Below are 26,554 nucleotides of genomic sequence, written 5' to 3'. Positions count from 1 at the left end.
CATTGTAATGGTATAAAACTAGCAAGAAAGCACATTCTAGCAGGAAAGCGAGGTTAAGTAAGTGTTTTACTGCTAAAATTATTTTATTTCTCTCTGAAAAATGTATCTTCGCACTTGCTTCGAGATAGGACCCAGATTATTTCTAAACAGTTTCTAATTTATGTAAATTACCTCAAGAACCAGTTTGTGTTACAATACAATCTACTTTATGCTGGCAGAAGATAACACAGACAGGAATGGTTAGCTGCTGATGCCAGCAGGAGAAACATGACTCCTTTTCGCAATCTTAAACTGTTATTGATTAGAAAGTTTTGATAACAATGCTATGTTGTGTGGAGCGAATGTAATTAAAATCACGCCTGTCATCACATACAGTACACCATACATATCATAGCATTTTTTTTCAGAACATTGATCTGAAATGCAGCATTCAGATTTGTTGCTTTCTGAAGTGAGGATAGACTTGCATACCTTCTTTTGCTTCTTGCCAAATATTTTAATGAGCAATCCTTCCCACACATTCAGTGGTACCCAAATAGTATCCATTTACTACCAATGCAGCTATTGATTTTGAACATTAAAAATTACTGATAATTACCCTGCACAGACTAATACTCTTTATTATCAAATTCAAATCAATCAACCTTCTTTATCTTATCATTCCATGTCATTAGAGGTCAGGGCTGATAACACGTCACTTGGCCTTAAAAAATGTCAAAGAAGTAAGAGACAACTCTTAGTATGCAGCAAGCAGTACATCATTTCTCTGTCAGAATATTGCATTGTAAAATCTGTCTGTGTGTGCTTTGGCCCTTCTGGTTTGAAATTGGCCTCTGAAAAAAAAAAAAAAACTTTGATCAGCCTTTTGTCTTCTTTATGAGTTGTCTGAAAGAAGGAAACACATATCTGGAAGTGAAGATCAAAGTGGAGGCCAAGTACTAGTTAGGGAAAGATTTGACTAAATTATATAGAAACCTTGCCTAGTAGGGTGTGAACATATTTGTTTCTGTGTGTACCTCTCTGTTTGTAGTAACTCAATATGTCCACATTCTTGTTTCCTTAGAGAAACATATTCATATTATGCAATTTGGTTGTTTTTGTCAGTTGGCCAGCATTACCTAACATTTTCTACTTTATGATGTTTCTCTCACTTTTAGTAACTTCCTTGTTTCCCTTTTATGAACTCATTTCGATGAAAATGTGGATTTGTTTTGCTGCTTCTATATAGTAGGTCTGGTCAGGTTCAGTTTGGAATGATGCAATGTCCAGTTTATTTCATGTTAGAGATTTTATAGTTAAAATAATAGATTGAAAATTAAATATATGAATAGTGACCTATGGTGGCTTAATTTTGTGTGTTTGTGTGTGTGTGTGTGTGTGTGTGTGTGTGTGTGTATATACAAAGTAAATAATTGTTTTATTAATAAAACATCATCATGGGAACTAGTGTGAATGTGCAGAGGTTGTAAAAAAAAAGTATGACTAGAAAATCTAACTTGTTTTAAAAGGATAATGTATACTGTACAAACCTTCCTTCACTTTCCAAATATGTTTAATCTAAGTCCCGATGCTGCAATGAAACCTATATTCAACTTAAGAAACAGAAGAAACATTTAACTTTTGATGCTATAAACCAAATTTTGGCTGCATTGTCAATTAACCCAGTGCTGCCATTCTGTACTCAAATTCAGACTAAATCACTGCACTGCTCAAGAGAATAATCCAGTTCCTGGAAAAGTCATGACCATAATTTACTTTAGATAAGAAGGGACTTGGCAGAGATTTCAGTTTAGTTTAGTGTGTGTTAGGATCTAAAATGCCCCTGACACTGTAAGCTTCTTTATCCAAGGTGCAAACTTAAATAATTTGCATGTTACATCAACTGCAGAGCTGAACCCTTTATTTTTTTTAATTGCTGGCTGGGATGTTGTTCATATCTGTGAAGCTTTTTTTTATTTTAGTGATATTCAAGCTGGAGCCAGCCTCTACTTCAATCGATTATTCTACGATGAACACTGGTCAAAGCACCGAGTTGTCGCCTGCTTAGACTGGTCCCTGCAAGTAAAATACTGTTGATTTCTTTTTATATATATATCTCCACATCACTAATTTGCAAAGTTTGCCTCTATTTTAGATTTTTTCAAGCTATACCCTTTTACAACTACCCTTGTATTTTTGCAGTTGAATGCTTTTTCCATAGTTATACTATGCATGTATCATAGTTAGGGCTTCTGATTTTCAGTCTTTTCCCCCGACTTTTCTACTCTCCTTTAAAAATTCAATTGATATCTGTTAAGCCTTTCATGTATCTCAATCACAACTGAGAAATGTGTTATTAGTATAATTGATTTAATATACAGGTTTTTGATTTTGATTCTACACCGACAATCAGAAACCCTAATCATAGTTTAGCCCAGTTTGCCATGTTTATTAATATGCTTTGCCATACCTTGCTTGTCTTTACAATGCTTATCTATGCTTTACCATGCTTTCAATATGCTTTATTATACTTTGCTGTGCTTTAACTATGGTAAACTTTGATCAGGGTAATGTAATCTTTCATTTCAGTATTAAAGAGGAACTCCCTGAGCTGTTCCATGATTAAAGCTTTGAAACTGTTGCAGCACAGAGCAATTAAACTAGATCTGTCAACAATAGAGCATGGGGAAGAGGTTGATTGGATAATATCTTGTGATATATGCCAAGATGCTAAGCCTGCCTGCCATGGTTCGTTGCTGTGCTGTACAGTTTTCCATGAAAGCCAAGAACATTTTGAAATGTTACAGTTGAAAATGGTTTTAGATTCACATGTACAGACAGTACCATCATGCCAATAAAATCTCCAGTTTTGTATTTGTAGCAGTGGCGAGGGATATGTGTAATGTAACATACACATTTCTTTCTTCCAGTACCCTGAACTTATGGTTGCTTCTTACAATAGCAACGAAGATGCTCCCCATGAACCCGATGGTGTTGCCTTAGTGTGGAACATGAAGTTTAAGAAAGCTACTCCAGAGTATATATTCCATTGCCAGGTAGGGTACCAATGTTTATTTTAATTAAATATATATTTTTATGGTCAGTTTGTTTTGTTTTAATAATCAGACCAATCTGATCACATCAGATGCAGAACAACTCAGATTGAAGTCAACCACAGAAAATAATTTCTGTAAAAATTATTATTAATTAGTGCTCAGTCATGTGAGTCAGTAATTTCTGTTTGGTAATTGCATTATAACAACACTGCCCATAAGCTTCTCTGTTTTAAAAACAGTGGTTTTAAAACTAATTTCTACCATTATGCTACTGATTGTATTTTTTCTTAATGGTCTGCAAGTATACCAGATATTTTTATGGCTCACATTGGTTGGATCTAGTCTGGTTCGTGGATAAAAATAGAAAGCTGGCGGACTCTTGACTTCATGGGGCAGTTTGGATCATCGGGGTTACATTTTAATGATCATATTTTGATATGTTTGATATGTTTTAAATGACTCATACACGTTTGTTGCCATACAAATTTATACATTGTTTCCATGGACAACCAACTCGAGTCGACTTGAGTGCGCTCGAATTGGTCTGAATTCTCCCAGAACTCAAGTTGGTGAAAAAGGAGGCGTTTCCATGCTTTTCCGGGTTACCTGAGTTATCACATGAGTTGGGCAGGAAATACTTGAAAGTTAGGTCAAGGGTTAAGACGAGCATTTGCTGCAGACGGTATTACAGTCAAATTGTCAATGATTTAAAAGATAAATCCATCTAGATGTTCTTTCAGATTTGTTTCATGCATATACCTCTGGCAGACTGGTATTCAGAACAGGGAAAGAAGGGCTGAACAAGGGAAATAATGTGTCAGATGTCAAAGTAGATATGAAAATGGCAGTGATTAAGCCAATTTGCTTGAAAACATTATAAGTAGACCAGACATTATACCATGATGCGATCAGGGACCCAGAGGCACTGTAAACTGCACCTGTTAATGTAGTAGGATTGATCTTTTTTTATGTTAAACATTTTTTGTGTTTTTTTTTTAGTTTTTTTTTTTACAAAGGTTTAATTAAATAACAACTAAAATTGTTTATGCCTTGTTAGAAAGTCTGTAACAAAATGGTTGATTGTATTTTTGATACGTTGTAGATATTACTAAAGACACCCACTGTGCAGGTATTGCAAAGTCCATAAACAAAACAAAACAAAACAAAACGTTACAATAAATTAGTTCTGCATAGTATAAAACAGAGTTGATTTTACCAGTGCTTGCTAGTCTAACTGATTAGAAGGTCTTTTTTGTTGTTCTCCAAGTTGTTGCAGTGACATTGTAGATGTGAGTATAACAAGTTACTGTAAGAGATACTGTTTTAGCAGACAGATTTCATTAAGTGAACATTTATTTGAATCTTTTTGGAATTAAAAGTGTAAGTGCAAAACTGCTAAGTGAAAAACGGCGATTCAAAAAATGTCAAAATCCCCAAAGGTAGCAAATCCACCAGACTCGAGCACTTACCCGGGTTATGTGCTGCTCAATCCGTGCCTTCCACTTTCGACAGGAGGTTTACAGTGACAGACTGTTTTTTTAGAGGCACGTATTGTACAACCGTCAGCGATTTGCTATTTTAACAAAACAATGCAGCACACATTTTTTTTTTTAGGTGAATTGTTATGTTATTTTAATATAATCCTTTTTATTTTTTTAACTATTGAAACACAGTAAAGCCAAGATTGACTTACAGTTAAATAATGAGCTGCTTTTTGTACATTAAAAGGCTTTTTTAATAGTTTAATAAATAGTTTTAAGTTTTTGTTTTAGATTACTTTAAGTTGGGCTAAAACTGATTAATAAAATCCATTTGGGTTTATTTCTGTTTAAATCTAAAAATGCATTTGACCACCCTGATCGTAGTAGTACGTTTTTCAGCTTCTCAGACAGACACTGTACTCCACTCTAAGTTTAGGCTCAGATATTCGAAAGGTTTGCGCACCGCGCAGAGGGTTATGCGCAAATGCGCAAAATGTGCCATATTCTAAACTTATTTTTGCGTGCCACAATCCGTTTCGCGCTATGCACAAATATAATGTATGCATAGCGCAATTTGGCAGTAGTGGCTGGCAATATGCAAGATCCTGCCATGTTCGAAAGCATGCGCCAAGCACAAAAACAGTTTTGCACTGTATGTATGTATTTTCTTATAACAGACGCCCTTATCCAGAACAAAAAAAAACACAATTACAAAAATAAGATCAGTCCAGACGGAGCAATAGCGGTTTGATAAGTGGGATCACGGTTAATACTGAGAAATAAAATTTTTAAAAAAAACGGATGGTACTGTAACAGAAAACAAGAAAGTCAAAAAATATAAATTAATTAGAATAGGTAACGTGCGTGCAAATTTCATATGCTTAAGCACAAAATTATTTGAATTGCTCTGAAGGCCAAATTTGAATGAAAATGGCTACGTTTTGCGATAAGCGTGACAGGCTTGCAATGCGCAGAATGTTTCTGTTCAGTTTGAGATAGCTGCTGTATATGGTTGAAAATATGCATACAAAAGTTTGTAATGCATTTGACAGAAACAAGATATTTTCTTACACAGACTGTATTTGCAAACATTATTATCCTAAATAAATAATAGTTTGTACATTTCAACATAATGAAAGCATCAATTTAAAAATATTGCATGAGTAATAGATGCTTGATCAGCTAGGACATAGATAAAATCACTGTGTGACTACAAAGTAAATTTGAAGGCTGATTCTCTTTCAGTGGAAACAATTGCAAATTTTTAGGGCTTAGGGCACTGGACACAGGGACCTGATACTCTGATAATCTACTTCTGTGTGACTATTGTTGGGTTATTAACAAGATCCAGTGCAATACAATACAATAGAAAATACAATACAATACAAATATAATTGCTTTGCCAAGCTGTGTATATAGATTCAAAATCTGTTAAAAATTCTGGGTCTCTGGTATGTTTTGGCACAACAGAGTTCCACAAATATGAATCACAATATCTAAAAGCCTGGCAACCCAGTTTGCCAAGTATTTCAGAAAACAAGTCAAGAGATATTGAGGGGCCATACCACATAGGGGCTCAATGGTCATGACCAATACATTCAGTGAGGGAAGGAACTGTGAGCCACTGAAGGTTGACCAGGTTACCAAGATTAGGTGAAAGTGCTCAGTTGATATGGAAAGGGTCAGAACTCTAGCGGAAGTATGTTTCACTAGTTACAATTTAGCTAAGAATGTTGGTTGAGAAAATGTAGTTGCATTCAATATTTTATAACAGGTCTTGTAAAAGGCTTAGAGCAATGGTCTGCAAACTCAGTGCAGATTCTAAGTGGAAATTAGGTTGTTGAGTTTATTGAGTATATTGCTAATTTGAACCTTGTCTACGATGAACAAGAGAGAAAAAAAATAAAAGCAACACAGAGAGATTACATTTAGATAAGTTACATTTTTTAAATGGATTATTTATAACTGCAAGAACTACATATTAGCTTTTTAAAAGAAAAACAAAACCATGAAGGGTGCTTAAAAATTTCTGAATTGTCATTCAAAATTAAGAATTTGTGAAGCAAAATGTCTACAATCAGCTGTGCTACTAATTATAAAAGACTCCATTTGAATGAAGTAAAACAAAGAAAGCTAGTTTGAGGCACTGTCAGCTTGTATAAGGGCTGGCTCATTCCCATAAGAATGATATTATAAAGACATTTGTGTAATAAAAGAATGTGGTCTACCGCTTCCTAATCCAGGCAGCCACATGTTTGCCCACCCACATGGACTTCCATTGCATATGCTTTATTTCCTATTCTTAATCTTGCACCAGTTCAGTATACAGTGTGCTTGCATTTATATGAAATAAACACAAAGACATTCTGATGCCATCCACCAAAAACGACTGCGAACTGCCTGACACCTTTATGCCTAGAGCCCAATAATTAAGCGATACAGTAACTGACGTGCACATTGAGTGTAAGGAAGTAACAGCCCCCGAGTAGATACAGTAGAGAGTGCCCCATAGGATATGTTTATACCTGCAGTGGAAAAACCTCTTATGGTTTTATTATTATTATTTGTTTATTTTATCCAAGGCGACTTACAGAGACTAGGGTGTGTGAACTATGCATCTGCTGCAGAGTCACTTACAACAACGTCTCACCCAAAAGGAGGTCAATTGACTTGAACTGGGGACCTGCTGGTTACAAGCCGTTTTCTTTAATCTTGTGCTTTCTGCTTGTGATACAACCAGTGAGACGGAGCGAATCAGAAATGAAAAGGTTTGATCACAAACAGGGTGCTGGAGATGACACTCATAACTGTGAGCAGTCATCCTATTGCAGATATAAACTTCTTGTAAGTCACGACTTCTAAACAAAACAAAATATGTTTTATTATATTTTATAACACAAACAGGAATGTTTTTGAATATAAATACTGTGCGAGATGACACTGTTAGTGCTCTGAATGTCAATTGTTTGCAGAGGAATGTGACTTATAATAGCTGTTATATGACAATATTTTTTTATATAATGAAGCCACTTACAATGAAAGTAATAAAATCTGATTTCATTTGTCTTGGCTGTTGCTTCTATGGACCATGTACAGCATGTGCTTATGGACTATGGACCATGTATAGCATGTGCTTATGGACTATGGACCATGTATAGCATGTGCTTATCTAAACTGTACTGTTTCTGTTTTCTTTTTTTGCAGAGTAACAGGATTTGGAATGCCAATAAAAATGAATGCGAGGGAGATTATGCTTTTCATATTAGTCAAAAAAGCGGCTGTGCAGTCTGTTTGGCTTCTGCACTTCTGTCTACAGCTATGGTCAAACATTTTGCCTCACCCTATAGAATTAACAAATTTTGCTTCATAAAGTCAAATGAAACCTTCTGAATAATGTTGTGTTAACATATTATTATTATTATTATTATTTATTTCTTAGCAGACGCCCTTATCCAGGGCGACTTACAATTGTTACAAGATATCACATTATTTTTACATACAATTACATTATTTTTTACACATTATTATTTTTTTTTTTTTTTACACACAATTGCCCATTTATACAGCTGGGTTTTTACTGGAGCAATCTAGGTAAAGTACCTTGCTCAAGGGTACAGCAGCAGTGTCCCCCACCTGGGATTGAACCCAGAGCCCTAACCACTACTCCATTATTATACATACAACGAAAAATCTAAAAAATAAAAAAATGTGACATTTCAAAATCTAACGAAATACTGTATGACTATTATGGACTGTTATGACTTCTAAATTAAGTTCATATAGTTTTTTTTTTTTTTTAATTGTGTTTCAATTCAAATATTCTATGTGACACAAACGTTTGGCCATAGCTGTAGATGCAACCTGAATCAGTAGAAGAAGCAAATATTAACAAGCCTTCTTCATATGTGTGTAAAATGTTTTTTGCACACTTTGTCCCTAGCACATGTGGAATGTGCATTTCAGACACAATTTAAGTGTTGGGTGTGCTGAGTTCCAAAGCTAGAGACTTCATGAGAAAAAAACCCAGACTGAGAACAAGAGAGCATCCTGTACTTAAAGATTGTCAATTCTGAGTTGATATTATCAGTGAATCAACATTTTTAGGTCTGTGAAAAATGGCAAAAAGCTTTAATATTACAGTATATGCTCTCTATACACTGCAAAAAAGACAACAAAAAGACAATTTCGGTTGCATGTAAGTTTTCCAATTACAAAACTTAAATTTGTATTACCGCAGGCAAAACATTCAAACCAGTGATTCCACTTTTTCATTTTACAGTTATAAAGACCATGCTTGTTCCTAATAAGGTGCAAACCACAATTCTATTTGTTATTAGTGATCAATTTCTTTAGTCCATTAGTCATTGTTTATACTAGAAAAGAATTAAAGTGCTCAGTCTTTAAAAAATATTGTTATGCATTAGTTCTATTAAAAACATATCAAATTCACAGTTCTGGTTACTTTGGGGATCAGATAAAACTAAATGTGTGAGCATGTGCCATGTTTTAACAGAAGACCACAGTTCTCTGAGGTATATGCAACCACCACATTTTTGGTACTTCTTCAATCATCTTTTTTTTTTTTGTGAAATCCAACTGGAATAGTTTTCAAAAATTGCACCACAAAGATTCTTTCATTAATATATATATATATATATATATATATATATATATATATATATATATATATATATATATTTTCCCTTGCTGGAACCTTCTTTAGTGGCTCCCACAAACGATCAGAACAGTTTTGCCTTTAACCGCTCAGTATTGTTGGTTGCTGGTGTGGCCTTTCTCTTTCATCTCTGACTGAGATATCTACTGTTAAATATTCGCCACCAGAGTAATAAAATCCGAATATATTTGTATCATTACAGTCTTTAACTGGTGGGCTGTTATTGGCCACATCTGTAAAGTGGTTCAGAATTTGACTGTGTCAGAGGTTACATTTGTCACTCATCTTTATAGTAATTAAATTCAGATTAAAATGGCAAATAATCACATAATACCAAAATACTTAGTTTAATTAAGGTATTTATAAATTCACATTGTTTTCTACTTAGCAGCAAAAGTTTAATTTATTTTACATTTCAAAATCAGCGAAAGCATGAAAATTGGCCCGTCACATATTATGAGCAGAGGTGTTATGACATTTTTCTAGTGTAAAAAAATATATTTTGATAGTTTTTAAAGCTTGGTTGTAAACAAGTGTATTTAAATATTTGTATAGATATGTGGAGTAGTCGTAGTCTTAAATAATTATTTAAATATGATTAATTAAAATGTGTCACTCACTCAGTGGTGTTACCACAATGAAAATTCTCCATTACAATGAAATAAAAAGGCCTTAAGAAGTCCTTCCTGTTGCAAAAGGTCATTGGAGGCGGGGCTTGCGCGATGAGCACATGGTGAGTGAGCACACCCTTGCACTTTTCCATAAATTTGATGAAATACATGGTTATTTTGTGTGTCACACTTTAAAGCATCAGTGGTGTTACCTCATTTTATTGGTGGGAAAAATATCAAATACACTTAATACTTAACTGGTACATAAAGGGTTGATGAACTTTCTTTCCGGGAGGCCATGGTCTCCATCTTGGAAAATCTCTCATTCCTCAAATTTGTTAGTGGTGTTACCATCAGTGGTGTTACCTGTCTTGCTGGTAACACCACTGACAATGGGTAACATCACTGACTATTTGTGTCTTTTTTTAGACATTATCCAGCTCCTAAACAAATGTTTAACATAAAAGTATATATTATCATTACTGTATTGCAATATCATAACCATATCTTATCACATGACTTGTCAGGTATGGCGAAATTAAATGCAGCAGAGAAACAGAAAAGATACAGCCAAAGCAGGGATTCAGACCCAGCCCATAGAGCAGCCTACCTTGAAAGAAAGAGAGAGAAGTATCTAAATGATATAAAAATGAAAAAAGACAGAAGATAAATGATTTGTCAGAGAGAGAGGAAAAAATGCAGTCAAGGAGGTGGCAGGAGTGGCAGGCAAAACACAGAGAGAGGCTCAGGGCAGAAAATAAAGTTTTGACCCCCCCCTTCAACTCCTGAGGATGTCCCCAGTACATCAAGGTCAGTTATAAATCTCCTAAGGTCATGAATCTCCAAAATCTCCTAACCCATGTAAATGCGAAAGCAGTGAGCAAATAAAAGCGGGGTGCCCTCTCTGGTGCAATGGAAGCAATCAGGGCAATTTTGCTCACTGTTCAATGTATTTGGTAACATTTGGTAGGCGCCTATAGGGTGAATGTGAGTTTTTTGGCATATCTTTGAAACTGCAAGTCTAAAAAAGGTATGACAGCTGTAAGTACAGTAATTTGTAACAATGTACAGGCCTTACTACTGTTATGCTTTGCAATGCTTCGGGGTGAATTGAAGGGATGAATAGAAGTATTAGTTACTGGACTGTAGGATTTCACTTGTCACATAAGGTTGTGTTTATATTGTGAAAATGTGTTTTCTGTACATGTTTTAGGAACATACAGTTAGTTATATTGTTCAATTGTATTTTATTTACAAGTTTTAAGACAATGATTAGTCTATGTTTACACGTTTTAGCACAGTTGTTCCTTTAGAAAATGTATTCAAAATATTTTAAACGATTAAATTGTAAGAATAAAACATCTTAATTGATCATTTTCAATGTATTTTAAACTTATGTCAGCTTTCAAAATTTGATATATTTCTTAACTTTAATCCTTTAATCATCTAAATTAGTCATTCTATTAACGCACATTGGCGTGTTGATTAGGCGGCAGCAGCAGCTACGGACATTTATTTAGTCATGCATCCCTTTATTACTAATAAGTCTTATTCAATATTATTTCTTGGAATGTGTAAATAAATAATTTAAATGTTTCAGTTTACTAGTAGGAACACATAATTTGTCAACAAAATATTTAAAAAAACAGCACTGACTCACGGAACTCTATATAAAATACGGAAATCATAACATCAATGCTGTAGCATATATATTACAAATAATAATAATAATAATAATAATAATAATAATGCAAGGTTGTTCGCAAGCAGCACATTGTGTCACTTACAATTTTATGAAAGAAAATGTCCCATGCATAAAATGTTGCTATTAAACTTAAGCATCGTCAGTTGGCTAACCGTACCTTCTTTCGTAGATTGACGTTGTTCTGTAAAAACTTGGCCATAAGAAGAAACACTTCTTTCAGCATCTACAGAATTGGTAACAACTGACAAATATATTTTTTCGTGTTAAATTGGGAAATAATTCTTCAGCTTTAATCCAAAATTCATTCAAAGTCATTCTACTGCCGTTTTCTTTTGCATATGGGAGGTATTTGTCCATTTCTGATTTACAGTCAGCATCAAATCCTGGAATAGAATATAATGGGAGGTCTTCCAGATACAAACAACACACTTGCTGTGGGTCGAATATCCTTACTGCCATCAGAAAGTTATGAGCTGGTTGAAAAAGCTGTGGTTTCTTTTTACATTGATCTGGGTTGTAGTAATTAGCCAGTTTTTCAGAAACGTCATGGAAGGTTTTTACACATAGTTTGTGTATTGCGGTGTCTGTGCTGTGTCCCTCTTGTGTCATTGCCCGGTATGTATTTATTAATTCTGCAACTTTATTATATGTTTGATGGACTCTCACTTCACTTTCAAACCACTGAATCAGATCCACCAGTTCCTTGGCATGCGTCGCAATTAGGGAGAGTTGAGATTTTAAACTTTGCACATCTTTAAGCAATTTCTGGAGATTCTTTAACACTACAGGGTTTGGTGAAATGTGCATTTCCTTTTCCACAAAGCCTGTGTGAAAAGGGATGTATTTGGAATGATATTCAGCAGCAGAATACCAAGTGCCCCATCATGTTATGCATGGCTCAGGTGGCAACTTTAAGTAAGAGCCTTCTTGTTGAATTGCTTCTGTCAGGTGGTCTTTAAAACGTAGTTTTCTGCTTGGGCAATGTTTAAACAATTTTTTTAACGGTTGCAACCAGCTTGTCTTTCGGAAAATTATTTGCCCAGATATTGCTGGCAAGGGCTATTATGTGGGCATTACAAGTCAAATGTACTGAATTTGGCAGTAAACCTTGAAGAATGTCATTGTATACCTTGATCATGTAACTGGCATTATTGGAGACAAATCCGGTCACATTATTAAAATGAACTTCAAATGCATTTAAACATTTCACAACGCGCTGTGCCACCGATGAGTAATTCACAGAGTGCAGATTAACTGTATCGGCTAATATTACTTTCAGTTCAAAGGTATTCGATAGTCCTTGGAGAACAAACAAAATGAGCAAAACATACTGATCTTTTGCATTTGTAGACTCGTCAGTAACTACAGATACACTATCAGACATCTTTACCAGGGGATACAATTTTCATCTTGTGCAACTCAGCAATTTGTGGTAGATATTCCACTCTCAGTTGACCTGCTGTAGGAATTGCTCCCGCATTTATTACATGTTTGTTCAGACATGCACATAGTTTGGGATTATCCATTTTTTCCAATGGAATATTAGCACAAACAAATACCTCTGTCAAATCAAAAATAACATCTCGTCGGCGTTCATAATTTTTGTTCCCCTTACGTTTTTTACTGGAGGACGTCGTCTCATAGCTGTCAATCTCAGCCTTTTGTTTTCTGTGTTTTTCTGATGTGTCGGTCTAGTGTTGGCTTTTGAGTGTGGTCCAAAGATAAATTGCAAGTTGTGCAAAATAAATTATACCCATTGGTGTACAGAACACCAAGTGAATATTGTTGTGTGCGTTTGCTCAATGACTCCATGTTTAGGTCTCTCGATTTTTCTTTCAACGCATCCATTTATTCAACTACCATTTATACTCATCATAATTAGCTTTTATTTTTCTAATTAGTCAAAGCGTAATCTGTTTTCTTAATTCGATTACTATAACTGAGGTGGCTGCAGGGACATCTAGGGGATAGCAGTTGAATTACAATTGAAAAAAACAAGTCGTGTAAAACGCAGGACCCTATTTATAAACACTAAATTACAATTACATTTGAAATACCTGCTTTACGTAGACAGCGTGTGTTACTGTAATTATTAGAAACAGCGTCACGTTTAGGGGAGTCAATTCCACCAAAGCACTGAGGTCAAATTAAGCCATACATTTCATGGTGCCTTCTCCACCCTTTTAACCATCAACATTGCTGCATTTTTTTCTTCAGAGAATTTGTGTGTGTTGTAAGAGTTGCTTGTTATACACAAGGTCCGGAGTGTAGTATTTATGATAAGGTAGCAAACTTGAAGTGTGTGTTATAAACATGGTGCGCTTAATACACATGTGTACTTCTATAGTATCAAAATTACGGTATTCTGATTTGTTGGACATGTGCTAGTCTGATTGATAGAGCACAAAGTGGCAAGGTGAGGGATCAAGGATAAAAAAGCTATCTAAGAGTCTAGGAACGTAAGGCGGCCACCTTTTCTGTTGTTTCTCAATGGATGTTCCTTATTTTGATTGAAATGATAGATTGAGTGTAACTATCTTTGTTATATGAGTGAGATAGGGATTGGCTTGATCCTAATGTGAACCGTTGTCACATGAATCATGACCGGTTAGGAACTGACCTCCAGATTGAAAACTTCTGAAATGTGCCCCCAGCAATTGAATGAATGACAATAATTAAATGATTAAATCCTGGCATGTTATGTGTCACTGTGTTCAGCACACCATCTCAACAACTGTATGGATTTGATTTTCAAAATTCAATTCTGTTATAAGTTGTACAGTAATTGGTAGCATGTGCCTTATCTTTTAAGATTTTCACTAGTTTCCAGCTTCTTACACTTGCTGTACATAGTTGTTGCCTTTTTATTGCTTATCTTGAAATATCGAAATATGTATGACAGCGTGGTTTGTTTGTTTTAAGTGTTGTTGTATTGAAGGCCATGAAACACAAGATAACTTTTGGGCAACTTTTTTTTTTTTTTTTTACCTGCTGTTAAAGCAGCTGCTGTAGTTGTTGGAGGCATTTTCAAACAATTGTCTCAGCGTTGCTAAAATCAGCACTTTGAGAGTTCAAGTTTTGTTGCTTTAACACATGGAAAGTTTCTTGAAAATGTAAACCATTCTTCAGCGGTTGCCAGAAAAACATTTGCCATAAAGTTACCTCATATTCTATGACCTTAGCAGTTTTATTCCCATTTCACCAAAAAATTGTCAGAATCTGTCCTTGTGTGTTTACCTTTTTAGCATTTATATTTAAGTTATTAAATTATACAGTAAAATACATACAATTGTATTTTTATTTTAAATGCAAGACCATTCATATTCCCTGTGTTAAATATGCAGTGAAAAGCTTGAAGGGGTTTTAAAGACTTTGAAGGCTGAAGAGCTGGTTGTATGCATGGTGTTTTTTTTCATCAAAGGGAGATATGGTATTACTTTCTGTTTGCCAAAACCACAAATAGTGACAAAATCCGCAGGGTGTCGTGAAAGGGATGCCATTGGAAAACTATTCCAAACATATGGTTCTGATTTATGCATTATTTTTTTCACAAAGATAAAGCTACCTTAATCCTATTTGTTTCTTTAAAACTGGGGCCCATATATTTGAACATAATATTGTCCTACTGTATACAAGTATATTTAATTCATGTACCCAAAAATGTTATTGTTCAGGTACATGATGAGACATAATTAGTTCATTGTCTATTTCCTAAAACTTTTCATCACGTTTAAAAATGTATCCAATTGCTCTGCAATAAAATCAGATTTGATTCAAATTGGGTTTGTACTTAAAGCTAAATTTAGGGTGTTTCAACTGTGGTCCATGGATAACATAATCTAAATGAAAACAGCCACCACAATGTAACTTGGTTTGACAATACAGAATAAAAGCAGCAAACATTTGTTAATGCTTACTGAAAAAAAAACTACAGTAGCATGAAAAATCAAAAATTGTTATAGATAGTTGGTGTTTTCTTCTGTTTTTATAAAATAATATAAAATAACAAATTAATAGTACAATGGGGGTTCAAAAAGTTGCCTAAAAAAACAAACGGAAGTCTGCTGTGACTTGCAATAGGCCCATGTACTTAAACTGTTGCTGTTTGTGAATTGTGCCAAGATCGAATTTGTGTACTTATTAAAATAGTTTGGATTTGGCATATATCATGAAGTAAAACTACTGTATGAGGTAATGCTTTTAAATTGACATTATAAGATGCCTGTGGGATTATTTGTAACAAAATAGTTCTTACTTCTAATAATGTTATGTTTGTTTCGAGAAAGCTTTAAATTATTTTTAGTTGGGGGAATGGTTTTGACCTAAATTAATGGATAATATTATTCTGTTTTATATCCATTCGTGTAGTTGAATGATATGTGTAACCTGTAAAATTGCTTCATACCCACTGTAAATATTATAAAATCGCAACTGAAAATTCTGCCAGAATATATTAGAATTAGGGGAATACGTAGACATATAAAATGATGTTGGTTGGAATATCATCTGTGGTATGAGTCTCAGCAATTTAAAAAAAACGGACGCTCACCCATTACATGTAAAAGTTAATATGACTGCACTGACACTAATATCCTTTTTTTATTAGAGAGTAAATCACTGCAGCATGGAATGGTATTAGTTTTCATATGCAATATTGTTTATACCTCATTTTAAAGGTAATATTGTTCCTATTTTAATTGTATAAAAATATGATCCCGTTCTTGTGTTATACCAGAAACCATTTATAACAGTTCCATTTTTCTGTGTCTGTTAGTCATTATGTTTGAGCCTCCTTTAAACATCTGGCAATGTCATGATATACTTCTGGAGGACATTTGGCATAGCTTTTATGGACTTCAAGATAATCACTTCCAAATCAAAAGCTACATGATAGGATTGCATGCTTGGAAGCTGGTATTGCTACAGGTGGCTCAGTTTTGCCTGTGCTTTCACATTGGCATTGGAAGTAAGGCTAGAGAAGTAACCCATGTCCCCAAGTGAGCAATAGGAGGATTAAAACAGCCAAAAAGTAGATGTGGTTAAACAAAGGAGGGAGATTAGAGGTTATTACTGAGCATAATGTTTTGGATGAGACCGGGTTATGGTGTGCAAAGGATCAGGGGCTGGCAAGAGCCAATAGTCTTGATGGCTACTGCTTGGCCCCATATTTAGTATGTTTCATTGGAGTACCTTGGAAAATAAATAAATTGATAACACTTTAACACAGCAATCCTATTTAAATACACATTGAAGTGTGACCTGCCGACTTGCATTTTCTTGCAATGGTGTAGAAACTATAAATCATTTGCAGCTTCAGAAATCATTGTGGGTTTCTTCCACAACCTATAGCAGACCAGGTCGGTTTTAATTGGACTTTTTAATTCTACTTTTTGTTATTGAATCCAGCTCATAAAGATTGCTTTCCATTTTAAATAAAACCTGTATATAATATGTGTTGCAAAATAACAAAATATCAGGTTTCACAGAGTCGTTTTTATAAGAATTAGCCAATCCATAAAACACACTGTTTTAACCTCAAAGAAAACTTTGCATAATGTGGGTATGTGGTTAGTTCAAGAAAACTATTGTTTTATTTTCACTGATAGAGAACATACTAAAATGTAATCACCTGAAAACTACTATTTTTTTTTTTTTTACAATCATGGTAATGTTTTTTAGCCTCTGCATTATTGTTGTTTTGGATGATAAAGGCTCAGACCTGCTGGACTAAGGTACGACACCTGATCATAATGGTTTTGCAGCTCTATGTGTAAAATGTATCTCCATTGAAAGAATATAAGGGCCAAATGTGTGGAATATAGGTGACTCCAGTTGTAATCTGAGTAAGTCACTTAACCTTCCTGTGCTCCGTCTTTCGGGTGAGACGTTGTTGTAAGTGACTCTGCAACTGATGCATAGTTCACACACCCTAGTCTCGTATATTTTGTAAAGCGCTTTGTGATGGTGGTCCATTAAGAAAGGCGCTATATAAAAATAAAGATTATATTATTATTATTATTATTATTATTATTATTATTGTTATTATTATTATTATTATTATTATTATTATTATTATTATTATTATTATTATTATTATTATCTCTGATTATTCTATGTCTCACTATGTGTGATGGAAGCATGTAAAACTATTTTGGAGATGTGGAATTCTGGTATAGTTTTATTTATTTATTTATTTATTTATTTATTTATTTTATTATTTCTGTGCATGAAAAATTCCCTGACAAATATTTTTTCATTTAATGTCAAGTCTACCCAAGACCACCCACACAGGTTTACAGCAGCACGTTTTCTTTGCTATAGATACTCAGTAAAAGACTGGTGTAGTAGAATGTTTTCCACACTGTTGCCCATAAGTTGACATATTAAGAGCATTTAGAGTTCTGGGTATTTAATCAGTCATTCAGTTTTGGGTGTTTTTGGATTGACCATCAACATCTTTCCCTTATTTATTTAGCTGACATGATGCTGCTAGACTTTTATCACTCAACATACTCAAAGTTAAACTAGATTTACTTAATACAAAAAAAAAAATCTCCATGGTTTTTGTTAGTTACCAATTCAAGATTTTATTTTTAAACTTCGGTTTTTGACAATGTCAGAAGGGGAAAAGAAATAAATATGAAGTATTTTTCTTCTTTGTTTGGTATTTTTATTTTATTTATAAATAGTTTTAAAAAGTGTGTGAAAATAAAGAGACATTACAAATAAATATGTATGTATAATTTTTTAAAGGATTTGGCAGTTAAATCAGTGAAAAACCCCAACCCTGCAACCCGTCTGATTTTCAAAAACGTAATTATGTTTTTCTCTGTTTTTTTTTTCAGTCTTCTGTAATGTCAGTCTGCTTTGCTCGATTTCACCCAAACCTGGTTGTTGGTGGCACATAGGGCAGATCGTTCTGTGGGATAACCGCAGTCACAGAAGAACCCCAGTACAGCGAATGCCCCTGTCTGCTGCTGCTCACACTGTCAGGAGAAGCTAAGGCTTATTCTTAAATGATAATAGTCCTTGGTGCTGAATGCTGCAACTGATTGACTTGTATATGGCTATAATTATTATTATTTATTATTATTTATTTCTTAGCAGACGCCCTTATCCAGGGCGACTTACAATTGTTACAACATATCACATTATTTCACATTTTACAGATATCACATTATTTTTACATACAATTACCCATTTATACAGTTGGGTTATTACTGGAGCAATCTAGGTAAAGTACCTTGCTCAAGGGTACAGCAGCAGTGTCCCCCACTGGGGACTGAACCCACAACCCTCCGGTCAAGAGTCCAGAGCCCTAACCACTACTCCACACTGCTGCCCCTATAATAATACTCTTATGTAACTATGTGAAAAACATGCTAAATTCTATAATAATTACCTGACATCCTTTAGTATTTCCTCTATGGTGAATCATAAAAACAGTATTGCATAACTTGTATTGTTCATGTACAGTACAAATCCATTTGCTGACAGTAATTATTCATGTCTAGAAATTGAACTTATGTATGAGATAAGTAGTTGAGATCAGCTAAGAAATAAATAATAATAATAAAGATGCAGCGGTAGTCCTAGGCAACCTAGATATTGTATGCTGCTGTAACATTCTAAAATGACATTTTGATGTTCTGTTAGTTTTGTGATTATATTTGGTTATACAGTGCTGAACTGACGGGTAATATTCAGTTGGTTTTGCTCACAATTCTTTGGTATATATTATCCAAGGGCAACTTACTTAGTGATTGTTTAACCAACAAATCAAATGACAACAAAAAACAGATATAATGTATTATTTATTAAACTAGAAAATGTTATAACTACTCCATTATAGTGTTGAACAAAAAAAACATATTGAGGACATAAAAAATGACAGCAGCAATGGTGGAGTTTCCATGCATGTTTTTCTTTACCTCGAGACATTTGCTCGAGAAAAATGTCTTGTGTAAAATGCTTTTTTGGGTTTCCGTTCGCTCAGTTTATTTTACTCGAGTAAACCGGGCTTTTCACCCGACGTCATGCAAATGAATGGGAAAGGCTGGGGTTGATATGTAAATTAGCTATGCTTAAAATACTTGTGCTGTTTTTGAAGATTACTAGTGACATTTTGTGAAAATGTCGTTTCCATGCGCAGAGAACTGGTACACAAGTGAATCTAAGCTGCTGTAATAAAGCAAATTACCTCATGCCTGGTTGGTTAATAATGTGTTTTACTGCTTTTGCCCAAATTGTTTTTCATATGTCATTGGTGGGGTGTCATGTCGTTAGTAGTGAATACTATTTTAACTAATTTATCTTACGAGTCATTAATTAAAAATGAACTCAAAGGAAACTGACCAACAGGTATTGCAGATCATCACCATGGCTGAAAACCAGCGGAGGTGTCATATATATTTCCCTTTCCTTCAGGCAATACAGCATATAGGGGATCAGGTGATGCTGCATATACTATCCTGGCTTAGAAACCCTACCCATCCGGACAGCTGACAGCTGCTGAGGAAGCATTCAACGCCACACTTGGGCAATTATGGGTAGTGGGCACTTGAAAGGGAGGTGGTGGATACTGATGAAACGGACTAAAGTGCAACATTAGTTTGTTCCCAAAATTGCCACTGCCTGCTGTATCCTGCACAAACTCTTGTCAACAACAAAATGAGGTGTTCAGGAATCAGTGGCTGCCTGTGAGACAGACGGGAAAGGTTACCAGTGTTGCCAAGTCTGACGAGAAAAAAAAGCGGCACTGCCTTTCAAAACAAGCCCAAAACAAGTGCAACCCATGTTAGAGTATGGGTGTTTATGCAAATTACAACCCGCGACTCTCAATAAAACAAGCCCAATCCCACTTGTTATAAGCAGAAGGTTACCTCAGCCGCCAGTTTCAATTGGACAGCAACGATCTGAGGAGGCTTGTGCTTCAGAGATTCTCTCCTTTCTTTTAAGTAGTGTTGGAGTTACTGTTGTTTTAAATATTAATGATGCAAACAAATAAAACACAATCAATATGTTCATGTGCAATTTTATTGAGAGGGCATGTGGCAAAGTGGTTTGCAGTGTGCAGGTGTAGTGGTGATGTGATTATGAAACAGAAGACAGACAACAAAGTTCACGATCCAAACAGGTTTTATTTTTATAATCCTGGTCTGGCGACCACAAAAAATAATCCCAGGCAATACACAACAATGTGTATTGCACTGTTTCAAAACAACGGGTTGCAGTCCCGAAATAATAATACACAGTTCGTAAATAATAAACACAGTAGAACTCACACAGACACACACTTTCACAAGTCCAGAGTGAGTGCTATAGTGCTTGTGGTGAAAGACAATTTATCTATGTACAATGGTGCAGTGTTGTTCGGATTTAGTGCTGGCCTGTAGCAACAGCTCCGGATCGTGTTAGCCATCTAATAATAACAAAAAAGTAAATTTTTATACACGACAAAACACTCTCGATAATTCACAGTACTCCTTTCAGTTCAGCTTAACCATAACAAAGGAACAGATCACCTCGCTATGTCCCCTTTTGTACCGTAAGTCACGCCCCCTTGGTTAGCTAGTGCAATCGTTTCTCCTCAAATCCACGGTTGCCGCATCGCTTCCCTTCCGGGTCGATGACTTGGTGTACCTTAGCTCCGCCCCCTTTCTAGATGGCCTACTTCCACATAACCCTGGGAATGAATTGTCAGGCCATCCAGTCTGGGGCACTCTGTTCCCTTTACACAGCGCCCTCACAGGTTGGGAGGGAGATTTATAACCAAGATTCATTCTTTCTCTGTCACAGGGCATCAACAACTTGTTGGTATATATGTTGTTGCGCTGTTTTGGGCGATCGAGCTGGCTCATGACATCCAGTTCACCAACTATATTTATTAACATGGAGGGCGGACACGCGTTGTCTTCGGACATAGCTGGGGTAAAGAAAAGGAAAGGAATTAATTCAGTTAGACATTTAAGCAGCTCACTTGCTCTTCGTGTTTTTACAGCACAGGTCTTCTCAAACAGCTGCTTTAATACCATAACAATGGCATAACGCAGTTCATGGTAAGTGGTTTTATACAGAACTGTAAATCCACAAGAGATATACATGACAGGCCAGACACAGCAAAAAACAATAATAAAAAAGCCACCTGCATTATCATTAAGGTGAACTACACCACTGCTAACCATAAAACCGCCCATCAGCCACTTACTTTCTGTCGTCTTGGAATCCACAGTAACAACTGACCTGCTCCCTTACAAGATTTACCCTATCCCTCTCTTTGGCTGTTTTTTTCGGCCACATTTACACAAGTAATTCTCTCAAACGTGCACACGCATCGCCATTTCACGTGTAAATTGCCCCGCATGGAAACCTCATGAATGTTGCTGTCACTTTAAGGCATTGGCTGTGTCAAAGTAATGTATAAAAATGAACTGAATCACCTTTGTTTAATATATTTTGTACATGAGTTGGTATGTGTTTTGTTTGTTTGTGTGCATATTTATGTTTGTAATGAGATACATTTTATAAAGCTTTTGAATTCCAACACAGAAATCATATCTGGAGATATCAGACTTTTAAAAATAGAAATTAGAGAACTACTCTGCAATTTTAAGTCACATTATCAGACTTGCCATAACACCTATTTACTCACTATCTGTGTTGCAGGTTAACTTTACAGCATAACTTTAGCAGATTGTTAAGTGCAAGTTTGATTGTGGTTAACACAAAGTTAACCAGATGTCTAAAAAAATAACCTAATGTATAGGTTGTTAAACAGACTAATAATATCTGTATCTTTGTCTCCAAATCATCCAGTGTTTTGTGTAAATGTGGTTGGGACTCAGAACACAAACAATCTTATTACAGTCTCCACAGATGGCAAAATGTGCATGGAACTTGGATATTCTCTCCCAGCTGAGGGTGGGATCAGTTTTTTTTAAAAAAAAATTTCAAGCAACATCTTAAATGGAGTTTTGATTTCTGTACAAATTGAGCTGCCTTCAGACGGTCTAAAGCAATTTCCTTTAACAAACAGTATGCCTCTGCAAATAGTATAACAGTGGGATATTGTTTTAGACAACCTCTATCAAATTGCATTTCTGATAACAAAAATCTATTCCAGTTACCACTTTAAACTACTTCAGTGTATATTCACCGCTTCTTTGTATTTTTCTCTCTGTGAATGGAAAAGTAATGCGATGGCATGAAAAAAAAATGGGCTTCATATTGAGTATAAATATTTTTTCTCAGGTGTAAAATATGCATGCAAATCTGTGTGTTGTTTTATTTCTTTATAAATATGTCCAGTTCTAATTATTGTCATACCATAAGAATATCTACATCTGTGATCGATTTAACATTTGCAGAGAGTATATGATGAGACACGGTGTGAAGTTAGAAGGAAGCTCAAAACTTTAACAAAATGTCATGAAAATCGGATAAAAACATCACTATTGACACAGAGAAGGATGAACATTTGTCTAGATAAAAAGTGGAAGTTGATTGAAAGGACAAACAGATGTGGGTCGAAAGAAATCCACATTGGGAACATGATCTGTGTATGGCCTGATCTTATACCCATAATATAATAAAATACTAGCCATTAAAAAAGACTGATGTTACCAGGAGAGCATGGAGCTGGTGTACAACAAGTCCAAGCCTGTGGCTGTGACAGGCATAGCCTTTCCAAGAGGAGATGTTAACAGCTATGTGGTTGGGAGTGAGGAAGGTACAGTTTACACAGCATGTTGTCATGGCAGGTAAGGGTCCAAACTACTGAACGTGACATTTTCATAGTTTGTAGTTTTCTTTACAACAACAGTAACCAAGACACATTGCCAAAAGATATTCTTATTATTAACAGTTGATCATTGAGGATAAACATAAAAAAGAAAGTCAGTAAATGTTCTGCTTCACATTACAAGACCATTCATTTTTTGTTTATATTTATAAATGCAGGCATGATGTCATGTTATTACAGACCGAGAGAACCACACAATTCCCAGCTATTCACACAATTTGTTCAACCTAGGATCCTTGGGTTTGAGTTTTAGGGCATATTGGAGTCAGCATAGTAGTTAGCTGTAAATGAGGGCCTGCTGACTGGAGAAGATCCCGTTTAAAAATCACCATGGAGACATCAGTTAGTTACCATGTCCCATTGTCCCTGTTGTGCACTGCACCTCGTTTAACAGTAACAAGGGGATTCTATCAATGATTGTTTGGCACATTAAAGTAACGTTAGGCAATGTCTTATCAATCCTATTATAATGTTGCTTTTGTAAAGTAAATTCAATTTCTTTAACATAAGAACATAAGAAGAAGAACATAAGAAAATTTACAAACGAGAGGAGGCCATTCAGCCCATCTTGCTCGTTTGGTTGTTAGTAGCTTATTGATCCCAGAATCTCATCAAGCAGCTTCTTGAAGGATCCCAGGGTGTCAGCTTCAACAACATTACTGGGGAGTTGGTTCCAGACCCTCATAATTCTCTGTGTAAAAAAGTGCCTCCCATCTTCTGTTCTGAATGCCCCTTTATCTAATCTCCATTTGTGCCCCCTGGTCCTTTTTTCTTTTTTTCAGGTCAAAAAAGTCCCCTGGGTCGACATTGTCTATACCTTTTAGGATTTTGAATGTTTGAATCAGATCGCCACGTAGTCGTCTTTGTTCAAGACTGAATAGATTCAATTCTTTTAGCCTGTCTGCATACGACATGCCTTTTAAACCCGGGATAATTCTGGTTGCTCTTCTTTGCACTCTTTCTAGAGCAGCAATATCCTTTTTGTAACTAGGTGACCAGAAGTGAACACAATATTCTAGGTGAGGTCTTACTAATGCATTGTAAAGTTTTAACATTACTTCCCTTGATTTAAATTCAACACTTCTCACAATATATCCAAGCATCTTATTGGCCTTTTTTATAGCTTCCCCGCATTGTCTAGATGAAGACATTTCTGAGTCAACATAAACTCCTTGGTCTTTTTCACAGTTCCCTTCTTCAATTTCAGTATCTCCCATATGATATTTATAATGGACATTTTTATTGCCTGCATGCAATACTTTACACTTTTCTGTATTAAATGTCATTTGCCATGTGTCTGCCCAGTTCTGAATGCTGTCTAGATCATTTTGAATGACCTTTGCTGCTGCAACAGTGTTTGCCACTCCTCCTATTTGTGTGTCGTCTGCAAATTTAATGAGTTTGCTTACTATACCTGAATCTAAATCATTAATGTAGATTAGGAATAGCAGAGGACCTAATACTGATCCCTGTGGTACACCACTGGTTTCCTCGCTCCATTTTGAGGTTTCTCCTCTAATCAGTACTTTCTGTTTTCTAGATGTTAACCACTCTAGAAAACAGCACGCTTAAGTAAAAAAAAAAAATAAGATGCTGTACTAGAGAGAAGAATTACAAAGTAAAGTCCAACCAAAAAAAGTATTAATTGCAATCGGTAAGCAGATCAAGTAGGGAATGTACAGGCCTCCACCCCATTGCTCTGCTATTAGATGTCCTGCATGGCTCACATGAGTCAGCAACAATTAAGATAATACAAAAAAGTATAAACAAAGCTGTTTTTTATATTTTACTGGAAACTGTGTGTTTTCTTTCAATTTAGGAGTAGGCAAATTTGTCTTCATAAAAAAATATCTCCAATGCTCTCTTATTAGAAAATAAATGTCATAAATGAGTATCATGAGATGGGCATATTCTTTAATAAAATTAAATAATAATACAATGTGCTGCATAACAGCTAAAGCTATTCCCATTCCCCAATATATGAACATACATTAAACACGCAACAGAATAAAAACATGTATTTTTCAAATCACTTTTGTGCAATAATTACTCATTCAGAGACAAAATCTATGGCTTTAAATGGCTTCACACCCTATTTTCTATTTCTTTTGTTCTAAATTGTTGTCATATATTCTGCTTCCAACATCGTACTGGTGTAAAGAAAGCCCCAGGTCTAGTTAACAAATGTGTGGTTAATCTGGCATGCAAGGACTGGTGCATTTTATTTACACTGTGCATTTGTAACATCTTCATCCTTCTTTTTTTTTTTTTTTTTTTTTAGTAAGGCTGTGTATTGGTGAAATGTTTGAAAGTCACCAGGGTCCTGTTACTGGCATCGATTGTCATATGGCAGTCGGCCCCATTGACGTCTCCCATCTTTTTGTCACTAAGAGAAATTGGAAAGGCTTTAAATATATACAAAATATTGAATACAGAACTTTGCAGTCCAAAATAGTCTGTAGTCTGTGCACATTGTGTGCAGTTAGATTAAAAATGTTAAAGGATTAGTTAAGAACAGGGTCATTTGCAATTAGTACTGTCAACACGTATTTAAATATAGGGCAAAGGCTGCAATAGCCAGACTTTACAAGATGTGTGAAAATGCATAGCTCGTTCATTTAGTGTGGAGTAGTGGTTAGGGCTCTGGTCTCTTGACCAGAGGGTTGTGGGTTCAATCCCCAGTGGTGGACACTGCTGCTGTACCCTTGAGCAAGGTACTTTACCTAGATTGCTCCAGTAAAAACCCAACTGTATAAATGGGGAATTGTATGTAAAAAAATAATGTAATTGTATGTAAAAATAATGTGATATCTTGTAACAATTGTAAGTTGCCCTGGATAAGGGCGTCTGCTAAGAAATAAATAATAATAATAATTTAATCAAAAAAATGCCACAATGCAGATATTTATAAGAACATATCATAAATGAAAGATGCATTGAAATATCCTGGTTACTAAAAATGTGAAAAATCTGGCTTTCCTCATTACATTTGTCAAAATTAAAAATGTGACTTTTTCACTGCCCCCTTTGCTCCGGAGCATTGCACTGTAAATTGCTTAGATACCATTGGAAACAAATACTATTTATATGATAAGGTGGATCCATTCAAATACTTTTGTTTTGAATCTGATATTACAGTTTGTATTTAACACAGACCCCCATCACTTGTCACCCTCTGGATGTGACCAATAACAGTTTACAGTTGAAGGTAGAGAAAGCTTGCAGTTTTTCAGGTGATAATTTTAAT

At 35.2% G+C, this 26,554-nt stretch overlaps 1 pseudogene; it reads left to right on the top strand.

The window, feature by feature from the left end:
- The window catches only part of LOC117399329 (cytoplasmic dynein 1 intermediate chain 1-like), a 44,099-nt pseudogene that overhangs the window by 2,879 nt on the left and 14,666 nt on the right, over positions 1–26,554 (top strand).

The sequence above is a fragment of the Acipenser ruthenus genome, chromosome 4 (assembly GCF_902713425.1).
Source record: "Acipenser ruthenus chromosome 4, fAciRut3.2 maternal haplotype, whole genome shotgun sequence".
In the NCBI taxonomy this organism is placed as follows: Eukaryota; Metazoa; Chordata; class Actinopteri; order Acipenseriformes; family Acipenseridae; genus Acipenser; species Acipenser ruthenus.
Note: the sequence above shows the minus strand (reverse complement) of the source record. Positions and strands in the feature narration are given on the sequence as shown.